Source organism: Sceloporus occidentalis, unplaced genomic scaffold (assembly GCF_023333645.1).
Source record: "Sceloporus occidentalis isolate IW3139 unplaced genomic scaffold, rSceOcc1.0.p SCAF_4, whole genome shotgun sequence".
Taxonomy (NCBI): Eukaryota; Metazoa; Chordata; class Lepidosauria; order Squamata; family Phrynosomatidae; genus Sceloporus; species Sceloporus occidentalis.
Genome location: NW_028316984.1, coordinates 179,477,360 through 179,491,692, shown reverse-complemented (window position 1 = coordinate 179,491,692; position 14,333 = coordinate 179,477,360). Strand labels below are relative to the sequence as shown.

The 14,333-nt window shown below is 40.7% G+C and overlaps 1 protein-coding gene across 1 annotated transcript in view; it reads right to left on the bottom strand.

Annotated features, from left to right (window-relative positions):
- Positions 1 to 14,333, bottom strand: part of BDKRB2 (bradykinin receptor B2) — a 38,829-nt gene that overhangs the window by 24,420 nt on the left and 76 nt on the right. The window lies entirely within an intron of this gene.

The following is a 14,333-nucleotide window of genomic DNA, read 5'->3' as shown; positions in this document are numbered from 1 at the left end:
GGAAACTATCACTTGTTGTGTGCCTTCTAGTTTTTTCTAACTTATGGTGACCCTAAGGTGAAACTATCACAGGGTTTTCTTGGCAAGATTTGTTCAGAGTGGGTGAGTCTGAGTGAATGTGACTTGCCCAGATTCAAACCCTGGTTTCCAGAGTTGTAGTCCAGTGCTCAAACCACTGCACCAATCTGGCTGTCTTATCCATCCCTAGTAGCTGTCATTTGGGGGCATTTTAAGTAGCTTGTTTGACACTTTCCATGCATATTAAACTTGTCTCCTTTCCCTTTCATCAATACTGCAATTAAATTTTGTAAAATCTGGTGAAGTAACTAGATGTGTCTGATCTTGGAAGCCAAGCAGTCAGGCTTGCTTAGTACTTGGAAAGTAGACTGTAAAAGACTACCAGGATCTAAGGGGTCTGTTCAGAGGAAGGCAATGACAAACCACCTCTGGGTATTCATTGGCTAGGCAAACTTTATGGAAACCTCATGGGGTGACCCTTAGCTGATAGACAACTTGAAAAACACTAGTACTGCTTCTACTGTTACTTTCAGACAACTATTGGAGGCCAGTGACAGTGTGTGTGAAGCCACTCTGGGTTTGGGTCCAATCTTTCAACAAGCAAGCCAAGGTGTTCTAATTTATCCCCCAAATGGGATCAACACTGTGGGTAGCTTCTTTAAAGTTTGGACTAAAATATGGAATGGGTTCACTATTTCATTCACAGGCCACTTCTGGTTGTATAATATTTTAAAATTACATAAAAAGACACTAATTCCCTGGCCATAGAAAAATCTGTTATGGAGGGAAAGACAGATACTCAGTGTCTTTTGATGATAGCATGAGGAACTCAAGGAACTCAACACTTCAAACTTCATGTTCTTCCTGCTTACAGGTTGCAGGCATTTAAAAACAAAAACAAAACCCTCTTCATTCTGTGTTATGTGTAGAACAGCTCAGGGAACTGCTGCCACAAAACAATACTGGACTAATGTATAAAGCATTGTTTTTATTCAGCACGAAAGCAGCTCTTTCTATCAGGTTATTAAAAGCCTGTAGGCCAGAAAATGATGCCATTCATTATTTTGCAGGATGCAAACCTACAAGAAAAACAAGAAACCCAACAGCCTATGTTTCAAATGAAGTTGGAGGGGGAAAAAGAACAAAACAGTTTTGATCCTAATGGAAAGCAACGTCAGCTTCCTCTGATGAAAATAATTCCTGATCTCTTTTTAACATACAAAAGAATTTTGCCTGTGCCAAGAAAGTCACAATAAACTGCAGAGATGCCACTGGCATTGTCTTACAAGGCTGTCATGGAAGTGCTCCAAGACTACTGTAAGCAGGGGATTGCTTGTACAATACAATTATGTGGCCATCCAAGTGACCACATAAGTTACCTTTCTGACAGCATGCCAGAAAAATGTCTGTTTGCACTGGAGATCCTTGCAGGAGAGAGCAATTTCCCCGATACTTGTTGAACTTCAGTTTGTCTGCCTGCCATTTTGTTTCCCTTTGTGTCAAATACTTTCACTGTTCCGTTCTTACCCCACCAGCAAAACTTTATTGTATTTCTATAGGCTTTCAGAGACATTCACCCTTAGCAAGTCTTATGAGGTGCCCTGAGGCCGAGTTGAGAAACTTTATTGCTTAGGGGAAAGTACAATTCCCGGAATACTCCCCAAAAAAATAGCCAGTAGCCATGTTGGTTGGGGGATTCTGTGGCCTAAAGCTAACTTGTAGTCTTGTGTAGACTAAAATCTGAAGCTGCATTTGCACTGCAGAAATAACCTGGTTTGACACCGCTTTAATTGTCCTGGCTCCATACTATGGAATTCTGGGAATTAGAGTTTGTTGTGGCTGCAGAGCAGAGCTTCTTTGACACAGTGCCTTTCAGAAATGTTGGATAGTATGAAGACAGTAATCTAAAGAGAGGTGTGTTGTGGGAGGCTTTGGAGGGTTGTAAACTCTTTTCCTTTGGAAAACTTTAAACAGAGACAGGATGGCCTTTCAAACTCTATGGCCCATTACAGACGGGCCTTTGCGGTGCCCCCGTCATCTGCTAGGGGTTGACCGAGGACCTAGCGTCCATACCAGCCTCACCCCTAGCACGTGACGAGGGCATAAAGATGGTGGCGCCCTATACACACAGGTGCTGCCATCTTTACGTGCTAGATGCATAGCATCTGCACGTCGCGCCCCGGATGTGATGCCGCAAGTGCGCAAGTAGCACCTCGCGGTGTCCCATCCGGGGCGGAAGAAGAAGCGCCATTTTGGGGCTTCTTTTTGCTCCGCGAGGGAGCCGTGTGGTTTGGCTGCTGCAGCTCCCTCGTGGAGCAACCGGCAGCGACGCGAGACTGCCCCTTCTGGGCGGTCTGTAACGCGCCTATGATTCTATAATAATATGATTCTGAGTCTGAAATAATAGCCCATAGAAGGCTAGCTGCCACCATCTACTAAATTCAGGGCAACAGGCAATTGAATTTATTAATGAAATATACAGTGGTCCCTTCCCTTACATGGGGGATCCTTTCTGGACCCCCCTCCCGGCATTAGGGAAATTCTGCACCATTATTTTTTCTGGTGTGTGGTGCTGCTTCTTCCAGTGCGGCTTCCAGTGTATACTGGAAGCCACGTAAGGCGCGCCCGTGTATAACACATGTGCACTGTATAGAACAAAGTATTGGTATCAATGTAAATAAATACAGTGGGCCTTCCCTTACATGGGGGGGGGGGGGGGGAGATGAGGCACGCCATTGCCTCATCTGGTGGGGAACTTTCAGCATAAGCTGAAAGCTGCATATGGCGTGCTCACGTATGACATGGGCGCACTGTAAGATATGTTTATTCTAGCTTTTGAACTCACCCTAACAGATAATGTAGGTAGGTGATTTCTCTTACGTGCTGCAGATGATCATTCTTTGGACAGCAGTTTCTCTTTCTACCTCTGTAAAGGTACAGTGTAGCCTTCACAGAATTTTGCAAAGAAAATCTAGCTGAATACTCAAAACTTGGGAAATGCCCATGTAGCTATGGGCATGATGGTTGTGGGATTCTGAGAACTCTAGTCCCAAGAAATATTTTTTCCAAGCTTTGGTCAAACCACTAAACCCCTCCACCTTCCAGGAAGGATTTCATCAAACATTGGGACATCTCTGCTTGTCTAATTGATAAGAGTGGCCTAATCTGCACCAGTATGTCGGCAAAGCTGAAGAAAAAGTCAGTGTCAGCTGCCCAATTCAAAAGGAAGGAAGACAGGAAAGATAACAGGAAGCTATAGTTAGAATCTGTGTCTTACAAAAGAGATCAAATCAGTCTTAAATATTATCTAAATCATCCAATGTTTAGCCCTTCTCATCCCAGCTGTTTGTATCAACATAAAACACAAAGAGAGTACAGCTGGTTCAGAGTAAAATCCTCTAGTCTTACATCCTCTTCCCTTCAATGGCCAAGCAGAAGCCTCTGAGAAGCCCACAAGCTGGACGTCAAAGGAACAGCTGCATGCCAAAGGAATAACCTTTTCTTTCTCTATTTTCCTCAGATCCTGGAAGTCACATACAGCTTTCCTATGGCCACTAACAGTCTCTTATTAGAACTCAGAAAAGTTACTTTTGGGCAACACACCTCCCATAATCTCCAGCCAATACATCCAAATCTGTTACTTTGTCCAAGCTCTGAACTTTATCTATCCAAGTTTGTGGTCATCGATACATACCTTCACAAGGGTTCAACTTTGAACATGTTGTAGTTGGGAACAATAGTGCCAACACCCTTTCATGTCACCTAGGTTGTATTATCTTGGCAAATTGTGCTGATAAAATGCTGTCATTCAGTACACAAAGAGTACAAAGTACCCCTAAAATATGGAGTTGCATAGAACTTCTCAAGCTTAAAGTGGTTTATGATCATGATACCGATGTGTGAAGTGGATCTACCAATCCATATCTGATAGCTCCACTTAGCAGTGGAGCTACCAGCCTCCACTATAGTGAACACACTGCAGTCATTAGTGATTTAAAAAGTCCGTATCACTCTAGGATTAGGCTATAGGACCCAAACATTGAAGGCTACTTCATCTAGACCAGTACTTCTTGAGCTATTTGATGTCAGATTGATGTCAGGTTCCCCCCCTCCCCCAATATGCCAGGGACATGCACTATATTTGTGCCCACTGGGCACAACTATTTCTTTTCTGGAAACTTGCTGCAAACTGGCAGTCAATGGCTTGCTGATTGGCACCTGTCCATGGACTACCACTTTCAGTAGCACTTACGTAGGTGATTCTGCATCCCAGTGGGCCTTGTTATGATTTTCTTCCTTTGTAGACTCAGAAATTAGAACCCAGTTTTTCTGAAGGGGAAAATAATGATCATTATGAGGAGGACAGCATGAAATTAGAATGTGTAAAACACATACTATGTTAAAATTGCCCCATAATAAGCATGTACCTATATGGAAGACGTAATAATAGTTACTGTTCAAAAAGTAAAAAATAAAAAACCGAGGCGACAGTCAAGTGAGATTCAGCAGGCCCACATTAAGCTGTTCTTTATATCAAGCTAAGAAGTTTTCATCAATCTCATATGGTGAAATACATTATAATGTGGTTAAGAGGAAATCATTGTTTTCTCCTCATCTGTCAGCACCCTCCAGACACTGAAGCAAATGTTTACTGATGGAGAATCACATGAAATCAAAAGCAAGAGATGATAATTGCTCCTCCAGGAATAGGGTAACCAGGTAGATGATACACAGAGAAAAGGGAACATTATGTTTTTCAGTTCCATGTGCCTTTATGTTGGAGAAATGAAGTTTGTGGTGAAAAGCCCAGGGCATTTTTTTTTTTGCTCAGTGTAAGCCACATCCTCTTCTTAAAGTCAAAGGCTAGCCCCAGACTCTTCGGAGTCTTAGCCGGCTAAAAGAATGCTGCTTGTCTTTTGATATCTGAGTGTGCTGACCAGAATTAACCAAGGATATCTATTTAGCTCCCTTTAGCAATCTGGAAAAGACAGGAAGACTAATTTAGCTTGCATAGGTGTGAACAATGACTATGGCATGAAATAAATCTACCCTTGAAGGGCCTGCACCTTAAAGTGTTTTTTTCAAAGGGAAGATCACACAGTTTCAAGCTGCAGAGCCAAGATACTGCACAGAGAAATCTGTTTTAGATTGTACACTTGAACAGGAACATGGAGGATCACTGGAGACATATGAAGCGACTTTCCTGTAGCTGGGCATGCTGCAAAAGACATCCTCAGAAACCCAGATATCCTTGGAAGGTCCCTACAGATAACAGGTTAGCAATGTGTCCAGTTACAGGAAAATAACTGGATGTGTCTCTGGTGACCCACACCTTCTCCAGTGACAAAAATAGTCACGTTGTGGGAGCTGTGTCCCTTAAAAGTTGGCTGCAGGAAAGGGCTTCGGTTTTTGTCCCATCAGTAAAGAATTCGGACTTCTGCAATGAATTAAAAAAAGTGGATTATGATAGCATAAATTGGATTTATGCAACTGTAGTTTACTAATTACAATAGTATATAGCTATTGTAGCTCACTAGCCAACAAGAATGACTGTAATAATCATTGCAGAAAAATAGAAGATAACAAAAAAGGAAGAACAAGAAACCTTTCCCACAAGATCTGAGAAATCAAAGGGAAATTTAATCCAAGAATGGTTATGCTATATGACCAGCAAGAGAACACATTACATGAGCAAGTAGGAATAAAAACATGATGGAAATAATACACTGAAGAAAGATATAAAAGAGAGGAAAGGATGACAAATTCATTCAAGAAAGAATGATTTGAAGATGAACCTACATATAATTTTAAAAAGTGAAATGGAATCTGCACTCAGAGTACTTGGCAGAAATAAATAACCAAAAACAGATGACATAGTAATAGAACTGCTTCAAACTACAGAGACAGAATCTACTCCAGTACTAACTAAAACCTCTTAGCCAATATGAAAAACAAAAGAAAGGGTCACAGAATGGAACACTCAATATACATTCCAGTCCCGAAGAAAGGGGACACTAGGAATTGCAGTAACCACAGGACCACTGCAGAAATCAGTTGCTGCTTTATAGATTATAACAAACTTTTTGATGAAAAGCTATGTATCACTTTTAAAGAAATGGTTATGCTGCAACATTTGATTGTCCTGATGCATAACCTGCACTCAGGATGAGAGAATACCATTAGAATAGAATATGGAGAAATGGAATAGTTTCCAATTGGTAAGGGAGTCAAGCAAGGCTGTATTTTATCACTCTATCTGTTTAACCTGTATGCTGAACATATTGGATGTAAAGCAGGATTAAATTCAGTGGAAAGAGCCATGAAAATTGGAGGAAGGAACATCAACAATTTAAGATATGCAGATGATACCATACAGTCAGCCCTCCTTATCCACAGATTCTGCATCCATGGATTCCATCGTCCACATCTTGAAAATATCCCCACTCCACCCCACCCTATTATTACTGTAATAATTTAATTCCTTTTTAATGTACGTTTTATAGAAATATTTTTAATTATACTGTTTTTAATGCTGTGAGTCCCAGTCCTGGGAAAAGAGCAGGATACAAATAATAATGATGATGATAATAATAATAATAATAATTCAAATAATAATAATAATAATCAAAAAAGCAAACTTAATCTAATTCCTGCTTGGCCATGGAAACCCACTTGGTGACTTTGGGCAAGTCACACTCTCTCAACCTCAGAGCAAGGCTATGGCAACTCCTTTTGAACAAATCTTCCCAAGAAAACCCATGATTAGGATTGCCATAAATTGGAAATTACTTGAAGAAACACAACAAACACAACAAACAAAACCAACCCTGATGATATGATGGTTCTTTTGGACACAAATTGAATTTTCAAGATAGGCAGGTGTTTGAAATGCCTCACACTCTTTAACAACTATCTTGAAGCCTGGCTTTCGAAAAAGATGGTATAAATAAGCCCGGCAACAACAAAAACATCAGATGAAATTGGTTACCCCAATCCTCAGGAAAAGCTCCAAAAGGTACTATTACATGCTAAAATAATTCTTAAAGCATTTTGCTACATTACTTATGTGATTTGTTACTTTTCTTTGGGTTTTTTTGTCCCTTTTTAAAAAAGTAAAAAAAAGTCCTAAAATCGGGGAGGAAAAATCATCTTCAGTCTTCCTGCCCCCAAAGTAACAGGTTACATAAATATGTAAATGCTACTATTACATGGGAGAAAAAACTTCTTACAGTGCCAGTTAGTATGCTTCTTGCAAGAAGAATATTATTATCTCCTCATTACCCTGCAAAAGTAATGTGTTGTAGCTCAGCTGTGAGTCTCCTGCAGTTATGCTGCCTTTTGTTTTGATTCCTCCATAATCTTGAGCCTGGATAACTTGCCATGCACACAAAAACAACTTTCTGAATCATATTCCTACAAATGCATCTTCTAAATATAAACTTGTATATGTAACTGATTGTACTTGTGTACACTTCCAGAATGCAAACGTTTGATAAAATGTGCTATAAATCAGTCTGGCATTGTTTTTTTCTTGCAGGGTGGGAAACAGAATGGGGACAGGCCACCTATGTTGCTCTTTGGGTTAAACATGTTAAGTATGGAGGCGACTGTAACCCTTTGAGTTGATGGACTATTGTAAATATAGACAGCTGGTGTTCTGTGGGATCAGAGAGAGTCTGCTAAATTTTCTTCTAACTAGAATAATACAATAATAGAGTTGGAAGAGACCACAAGGGCGAACCAGTTCAATCCCCTACCATGCAGGAACACACAATCAAAGCATTCCCCAGAGATGGCCATCCAGCCTCTATTTAAAAACCTCCAAAGGAGACTCCACCATACTCTGAGGCAGCGTATTTCACTGCTGAACAGTCATTCAGTCTTCCTGTCATTTAGGTAGAACCTCTTTTCCTGTAGCTTGAATCTACTGCTCTGTGTCCTAGTCTCTGGAGCAGCAGAGACACGTTTGCTCCATCTTCCACATGGCATCCCTTCGTATTTAAACATGACAGTCATGTCACCTCTTAAACTTCTCTTCTCCATGCTAAACATACCCAGTTCTCAAAGATGCTCCTCACAGAACGTGCATTCTCTAGACCTTTCACTGTTTTGGTCATCCTTTTCTGAACCATGCCCAGAACTGAACACAATATTCAGGTTGAAAGGTCTCCCTTGCTGCTCAGTTAAAGTACATATGCTGGTTGAAAGAAAGTCTCAGGGTCAATTCTTGTCTTTCAGTTGCAGCTGGTGATATTTAAAGCCTGTCTATCTTTATCCAACTTTATCCAAGGCTGCATCTGCGCTGCAGAATTAATGCAGATTGACACATTATATAGAATTCTGGGAACTGCAGTTTTGTGAAACGTTTAAACTTCTATGTCAGAGAGCTCTCATGCCCCACCAAACTACAAATCCCACAATTCCATAGCATTGAGCCATGGCAGTTAAAGTGGTATCAATCTGGATTATTTTTGTAGGGTGGATCCAGCCCAAGATGCAGAACAAGTTTTAGGGATTGGATTCAGCATACTGAAAAGCATAGCTTTCACGTTTGGATTAAAACCCAGCGCAGAAGTAGGTCAAGTCTATGAAAGCTTGTGCTACAACATCTTTTGCTCAGTAGCCTCTTCATTTGCACTTTGAACTCAATTTGCAGTCACTGAAGTAAGGAGAGGATGAACTGGGAAAGTGTGAGGAGAGAGAAAATGGGACATTTTTAAAGCAGCTAAAAATATGAGATGGCAGATAATTAATCAGGATCATACCTGCCAAATCGGGACAGTCGGAGCATATGACTTTGTTAGGACTAGCAATTGGATGTGTGCAACATTCCCTCTTACCATGTTTTCAGCCATGGCAAATTCCCACCCAGTCCACTGGCAATCCTGACCATGGTTTCCAAGTGGTCTTTTAGAGAGAGAGAGAGTTTTATAGAAGAGCTGAAGCTCAGTTGTAGGCTGTAGGTATGACAAATGCCCTTTGAACAAATCTTGCCAAGAAAACCCATGATTAGGTTTGCCATATATTGGTAATTACTTGAAAGAACACAAAAAACAAACAAGCAAATAAAATTAACCCTGATGTTATGATGATTCAGGATCTTTTGGACACAAATTGAATTTGTGTACGGTTTTTTAGCAATGCCCCTCACTTCTAACAACTAAAAAGACTGGCTGTTTGCCACGGAATTTTTAGGAAACTCCATGGCAATAGCCAGCAGACTGGATGACCCAGTATGCCTTGTATCTGCCTCCACTATTGTTTCTGCTCAGAAGACCCCTGTCATGGCCTGTCATGTGAAATGAGGTGCTTGACCACATGACTATAGCGAGGTGCCCTTTACAGACTGCAACTGAGTCTCTACAGCAGACACAACAGGAGAAGTAGGTATGGGGTTTGCATGGCAGCAGGTCCATGGCATGGTGGTAGGTGGGCAAATAAACACCTGCCTGTTGTAGTGCTGGCCTGGGGACTGACTGGCCAGAACATACAAAGTCCATGTTTCAGCTCCTTGCATCTTCAACTATGGCTGGGAAGGACCTCTGCCTGCAGTTTGGGATAACCACTGTAATTCACAGGGAACCTTTGTAACTCACAGGAGATCATGTTGCCCTCTTAATATTTTTGAACTGCAATCCCCAACAACTCTAGTAGGTTAGTTGCTGAATAATGCTGGGAGTTGCAGTTCAACATCTGGAGAGCTCCATTGTTTCCATCCCTGTTGTAAACAATATTAACCAGATGGATGCTATATAAGGTCACTTCGTATGATATAGTGCACAGCCAAGCCAACCATGGTTAGCTGGGACAACTGAGATCAACATCAGGTCCCCTCCTTTAATTTGTCATCTGATCTTACAGAAGCTTTTTAAGTTTCTACTTGAGTCCCTTTTTGTATTGTCAGAGCTTCAAAGCTTTTTTGCATTCTCTGGCTCTCTTTCAAGCAGATAAAGCTGCCAACAAAAGAAAAGATATCTATTTATTCTTACAAATTCCCCCAGGAAAGGAAAGCTTTTACACAGTTCTTTTTAACTAAGTACCAGGTTCTTTACATCTCAATAGGGAGTTGATATTTCATGGGATTCGAAAGGGTCATCACCTTTTCACTGCTGACTTTCCATTGCTGTATATTCCTAGGCATGACTTTTCTTGCTTCCTACTTTTTCACTCATTCATTGAATGATCTGATGACACTTCCAAATTTATCATTTTCCCCGGTGAGGAAATACCTACCATTCATGTGGATAATGTTATCACTTCATATTGGTTGTTGCTAATTCAGAGAGATTAGCATGATTGGTTTGTGTTGGAGCAGACATTGCTTCATTCTAGCTCAGTCTAGTCTCCTTTCTAGAAATATTATTTTCTTCTCCTACCCCCAACTCATTTTTGGCTTGGTATGATCATTACTGGTGGGAACAGGTTTGGTGATGCTGGCTGCATCTGCTCTGGAGAAATAATTCTGTTCAATACCCCTTTGTCATTGAATCCTAGGAAAAGTAATCTGTTGTGGCACCACAGCTCCCTGACAGAGAAGGTGAAATGTCTCACAAAACTACAAACCCCATAACTACATAGCATTGAGCCATGGCAGTATTAAACTGGATTATTTCTTCAGTGCAGATGCAGCCAGAGCAGCATGGCAATAACCTTTATATAACAGAGAAGAGGGACTGCATGGGTGAAGGTCAGTGACTCTTTCATCCTACATAGTTATAGCACTTTGATACCACTTTAACTGCTATGGCTACATCCTGTGGAATCCTGAAATTTGTAGTTTTATGTGATATTTAGAAATCTCTGCTAGTGCCTCACCAAGCTACAAAAATTCTATAGGATGCTGCCACAGCCATTAAAATGGTAGCAAAGTGCTAAAATTGTACAGGATGGAAGAGACAGGAGATTATATGACATAGGTGGAGGGTTCCCAAGGCACTCAGAACTTTGGAGACCAGGCATGGCATGTTGCTGTAGAGATGGCATGCATGACACAGAGGTTAAGGATGCATCAGCTAATATCATTCCAATAAAAGGGAATCTCTGGAATGCAGGCATAATCCAGACCACAGATCTGATCCATGGAAGCCTCCCTGTCAGTCCCCCTCCTTGAAGCTTCATCTCTGGAGAGGGGACATTCGTCCATGTAACACTTGTCTTCCTAATTTAGGAATCCCATTTTTATCTCCAACCACAGCCATTTTGGTCTTCTCTGAGCACCAGCGCACATTAAACCTTTGAGTCTATGAGGCAGCAAGCATTAATGTGACCTGCTGCAGGTGCCAGTATACAACAGGCCTACCGATAAGCACACACATAGCAGTTTTCCTACTTGGAAATAACAGCTACAGGTAAGGTAGATTAACTGCAAAAAGTTACTTTTTTCTTGGGCCATTGCCGAAGAAAAGCCTTCAAAAAAATAAATAAATCATAACAAGCAGGAATAAAATTTATTGTCTGCTTTATTGGCATTATGGGTAACTGTGTCTAAATACTGTAAAAGTTACTTTTAAACAGCATCTCTAGAGACATTTTGACAGGAACATTTTTCAAGTTTTATTCAATTTTTAAAGTAACAAAAATATTGAAAAAGGAAAATAACAATACAAGAAGGAATACAATGAGCTATTATTCCAGCAAACAACAGCAAAAACTATGTTCAAATCATAACAATTAACAGGAATGAATTAATATGAAAAAGTAACTTGCAAGTTCTTATTATTACTGGGAAAAGAGATCCTGGGTCTCTGACATGACTAATGCTATCGCTACTAATGCTTCTTACCATCATGGAAACAAACTTTCAGATGACTTGATAAAAGTTATCAGCCTGCTTAGAAGACAAGAAAAATAACTGCAATGTTTCTCTGCCTACTTATCTGGAGCGTGTTCTTAACTTTCTTTAACAGAGCAATCCTTTATATCTTTGCTCAGAAGCAAGACCAGTGTGTTCAGCCATGTAACCAAGAGTTCATCTGCACTGTAGAAATAATGTAGTTTGACACCATTTTAACTACCATGGCTCTATCCTACAATCCTAGGATTTGTAGTCTTGGGAGGCACCAGCACTCTTTGGCAGAGAAGGATAAAGACCTTGTAAAACTATAAATCTCAGGATTCAATAGGATGGAGCTGCAGCACTTGTGTAGTGTCAAACTGTATTATTTCTACAGGGTAGATGCAACTCATGTCATAAACTGCAACACCTATCTATTCTGTCACCTCTCCAGCATTAAAGTTAATGCAATAGGAAATGAATTGTTGTATTGGCCTCTTCCTAACTAGCTTTATTGTTCAATCTTTTAAAGCTGAAGATCTTTCTTTCCAGCCTGATTTTATTGATACATTCACCTTCAGTCCTCTGTCTCTCATGGTCTATCAGACTCCATCCATCCATCCATCCATCCATCCATCCATCCATCCAAGACCTGAATCTAAACCATCCAAGATCAGCCTTCCATCTCAAACCAGCCTTCCATGGATGGTTCATTAATGGAAGGTGCTGCCACTTGATTTTCACCATAGCAGTTTTTAAAGCCAGCATGAAGTAATGGTTTGCATGTTGGACTATGAGATGAAGATGGAGATGAAGGTTTGATTCCCTGCTCATCCATTCGATAACCTTGGGCAAGTCACACACTCTTAGCCTCAGAGGAAAGCAAGGGCAAACCCTCTCTGAACAAACATGGAACAGATTTGAAGGCACATAACAACAAAGTGTTTAAAGAGACAATCTTGATAGTCTGTTTCACTATAAAATGGAGGTGGGGTGATGGTGAATAAATCAATCAGCACTCAGAAGACAGATAATTGTAGCATGAGCTTTCAGGCATCTGAAGGAACAGATTGATATCCATGAAAGCTCGTGATAAAATAAACCACTCAAAGGTGATCCTTGATTCCTTTATTCCTCCTCCATCTGATTTTCTTGGAGCTCTCTTTTCCTTGCCCATGGCTCCTCCATTCATCGGGATCCCCTTCATGCAGCATTTCTAAGGGCCTGAGGATCTGTTGTGATGAAGAGGGGACAAGACCAGACTGGGTACTACTTGCACCTAAATCTGGATTCTAACCATTATCCCTAATATAAAGAGAAGTATCCTCCACATCCTTGTGCAACATTGTTGCCAGCATTGGTCAGTCAGCTAGTAAGAGTTGCAGTTTCCAGGGATATCCTAAAAAGCAAGTTTCCTGCTTCACACAGCATGTTTATTTACAAGTCAGTCTCACTTTATTCTTCATCCTTTCAAAACGTGTTTTACAAGCACGGCCTTAGTTCTTTGTAGCTCTGATATTCCTGCAACCCATAGGTTTTTGGGCCACAGTTCTCACTACTGTCACTACTATTACAGCCAGCTATGCTTGTTAGTGAAGATAATGAATGGAAACCAACCATAAATACTTTCAACTTATGTTGCTCTTAATTTAGCTTAGCTACGGAAACCCACTGGATGATATTGTGTAAGTCACATTCTCTCAGCCTTAGAGGAAACCCCCTCTGAAGAAACCTTGCCAAGAAAACCCCACCACAGGTTTGCCTTAGAGTTGACACAAGTTGGAAATGACTTGAGGGTACACAATGTATGTGCAATTATTTTTTTACACTAAACAGAAAATATAATAAAAATTAAAGAAAACAGCTATTCATAAAACCACTGTTAATACTACTATAAAAAATCACCATGCAAGCCACTGGCAAGAGGAAGTTGTTGGGTACATACATGCCTGTCCTCAGGCACAGTGTAAATGAATAACTAGATGCATATGTAGAAACTACCTTTGCTGTGCATACTGTAGATTTTAAAAGGAGAGAGGGAAGTAAAAGTACATAGCCGGAGCATTTTTGGGCTGTTGTTATTGTGTTCCTTCAAGCATTTCTGACATATGGTAAACCTAAAGCAAGTCTATCACGGGGTTTTCTTGGCAAAATTTGTTCAGAAAGGGTTTTGCCAGTGCCTTCATGTGAGGCTGAGACAATGTGACTTGCCTAAGGTCACCTCGATCTTATTGGAGAAGCGGGGTAGAAATCATCATCATCATCATCATCATCATCATCATCATCATCATCAAGGTCACCCAGTGGCTTTCCATGGCTGAGCTGGGATGCAAACTCTGGTCTCTAGGGCCATAGTCCAACATTTTCAAAAATCTCTCAGCCAGTGTGGCCTATGGCCAATGCTGGTTGGGGGATTATGGGAGTAGTAGTAAAAAAAGAGGAATTTCTCCAAGCTCTGATTATAGCAGAGGTTTAGAAAACCCTGTAGGGCTATTTTAGCATTAACAATATACTGAAGAATTTAAAGAACGATAAGTCTTAC